This window comes from Protobothrops mucrosquamatus, unplaced genomic scaffold (assembly GCF_001527695.2).
Source record: "Protobothrops mucrosquamatus isolate PMUCROS unplaced genomic scaffold, P.Mucros_1.0 scaffold5512, whole genome shotgun sequence".
Lineage (NCBI taxonomy): Eukaryota > Metazoa > Chordata > Lepidosauria > Squamata > Viperidae > Protobothrops > Protobothrops mucrosquamatus.
This window is the reverse complement of record NW_015391367.1, coordinates 29,299-32,267: the sequence shown is the minus strand read 5'-3', so window position 1 is coordinate 32,267 and position 2,969 is coordinate 29,299. Positions and strand designations below refer to the sequence as shown.

Here is a 2,969-nt window from a genome sequence, read left to right as displayed (position 1 = left end):
CCTGGCAGAGGATTTCAAGACATTGCTGCAGATTAAGATCTTTTCTAAGTGCAGCTGAATAGGACAATGAGAGGTTGGCAGCCTGGAACCTCAACCCGCCCTCTGCTTGCAGCTCTGACTTTGCCACCCGGAGAAAGGGCTGTGCAGGAGAAAGACACCTGGGCCCTTCTCGGTCTGGGTTCAGGCCGGGGCACATCACAAAAAGGGCATTGGTTGCAACTCTTGTGGACTTTTGGAGGCCTCGGGATATACGGGATACAACCATTTTGTCCCTCCTAGACCTCTCATCAGGTTTCAAGATATCCTTCTGGACAGGGGTTTGGGACTGGAAATGAGAGGCATTTTATTACACTGCTTCTACTTCCATCTCCATGCCCGGGTCCAGTCAGTGTGGGTAGGAGGGGCCGAGTCCTAGGCCCCTGCAGTTTGGAGTGCCGCAGGGCTCAAGCCTTTCGCTGCTGCTTTTCAACATTGACGTGAAATGGCTACCGAAGGCCGTCCATCGTACGATACGAAATTATGTACAGGTAGTCCTAGACTTCATATAGCAACCATTCATGAAGTCACAACAGCACTAAAAAAAAGGGACTTACGACCATTTTTCACACTTACAACCATTGCAGCATTGTCATTGTCTAGACTCTACATGATCGAAATAGGGACCCTTGCCAATTGACTCAGATTTGTGACAGTTTCAGTGTCCTGGGGTCATGTGTTCACCTTTGGGGACTCAGCTGGTGCGCAACGTGGGGGTCCCCCTGGACTCACGGTTCTTGCTTGAGAAGATGATGGCTGGCAGAGGGGGTTTGCAGAGATTCTTCTGGTGAGCCAATTATGTCCTTTCCTGGACCAGGGAGGCCTTCCAAAGTGGATCACTCATGCCTTGATCCACTCCTGTTTGGATCACTGCCCTGGGCCACCACGAAACTTCAGCTGGTTGAGAACGTAACGGCACATACAGTAATGGGAGTCCCAAGATTGTCCACGTAAGATCTTTGTTGTGTGAGTTGCACTGGATCCATTTCTTTACGGTGCAATTGATGATGCTGGTCATCACCTTTAAAGCTATTTCTTTATTATAGCAATAGCAGTTAGACATATATATCACCCCACAGCGTTTTATAGCACTCTCAGTTTACAGTGTCAGCATATTCTCCCCAACAATCTGGGTCCTCCTTTTATAGATCTCAGAAGGATGGAAGGCTGAGTCAATCTCGAGCCCCATCAGGATCGAATTCCAGGCTGTGGGCAGAGTCAACCGGCAACACTGAATTCTGACCTCTGAGCCAACAGGACACCTGCCTTTATTGTCCCACTTTTATTATTTTTGCATCTATCTGTTCTAACAGGTCAGATACGATGGGCCTTTATCCTCCATGTCTTCCGTAAAGCAAGGAAGATACAGTTTTTCCCCTAGGCACTGGGATAAGAAGAGGTGCCTGCACATCAGAAGCCTGAATTGAAATCAGGTTTTTGTTTATATGCATTTGGTTTTAATAGTTTAGTTTATTAATTAGCCCATTGGCCATATCAGAATACAGAATTCCAAACATTAATAAAACCCTCTAAAAACAAATTAAAATGAAATTGGAGTAGAATACAACAATCTGATACATAGATAAGTGAAACAAGATAGAATTATATTTCAGTATCACCCCTAAAATCTACCCCAATCAGTCCCAGATATGCTGATCTCAGCCAATCCATTGTACTCAAGTACTCTTCCATATTAAACGTTGTTTTCAAATTCTGCCCGCACATAAGATATGTTGTATTAATATGGGGTTCCCAACGGGTAGTTAATAAGGCCAGGAAGCCTGGTTAACTTCTAAATTGAAGAAAAGCAAGAATCACCTTTTTCGAACTCCCAGACCATCAAAATGCCATCAATCTTGCTTGAAGTGCCCTGTATTTATAGGGCAATCAAATGTTAACCGTGGGGGGCTTTGCATTTTGCATTTGCAATGTATGGGGTCTATTGGTTTCTGTATTCAGGTTTTATTGCTGTAAATCGGGTGGAATCACCTTGAGTTGGGGTGCCACATACATTTTCTTAACAAAGATACATATCCTGCGCTTATTATATGTAGAAATAACTCAAGGTGGAAAAGATACCTAATACAGATCTAAGCTCGCTTTCTCTGGCCCAGCACAACAGTTCACCATGACTCCATGAAAGGGAACGAATGCACTAGGCCAGACAGAGGAAGCTCAGATTTCTTCCCTCATGTTTAATAAAACACGCTTAACTAAAAAGAATCATGCAAGAAATTAATAATTTCGCAGCTAGGCTTCCAGTAAGTGACAAGAAACAAAATTCAAGATCAAATTTTTCCTCATGTGGAATTTCTTCTGTAATAAGAGAGGAATTTATTACAACACACTGTCCATAATCTGGGCATTTGAATGGTTCCTGTGCTATGTTTAACTTTACATGATTTAAAAGTTTATACCTACTACTGAAATCTCTCCCACACTCTGGGCACTCATATGGTTTCCTCTCCTGTGTGAGTCCTCTGATGTGTAACCAGGTCAGATTTCCAAGAGAAACCTTTCCCACAATATGGACACTCATAGGGTTTCTCTCCCATGTGAGTCCTCTCGTGTCTCACCAGGACGGATTTCTGACTAAAACTGTCCCCACAACGACATTTATATGGTTTCTCTCCTGTGTGAGTCCTCTGATGTCTAACCAGGTCAGATTTCCAAGAGAAATCTTTCCCACAATCTGGACACTCATAGGGTTTCTCTCCAGTGTGAGTCCTCTGGTGTTTCACCAGGTAGTAATGCTGACTAAAACTTTCCCCACAGTGACGACATTTATATGGTTTCTCTCCTGTGTGAGTCCTCTGATGGTTCACCAGGGCAGATTTCGAAGAGAAATCTTTCTCACAATCCGAACACTCATAGGGTTTTTCTCCTGTGTGAGTCCTCTGGTGTGTCAGCAGGCTGGAATGCTGACTGAAACC

General features: G+C 44.0%; 1 pseudogene; it reads right to left on the bottom strand.

Moving 5' to 3' along the window:
* Nucleotides 1–2,421: 2,421 nt before the first annotated feature.
* Nucleotides 2,422–2,969, bottom strand: part of LOC114922164 — a 24,337-nt pseudogene continuing 23,789 nt past the window's right edge.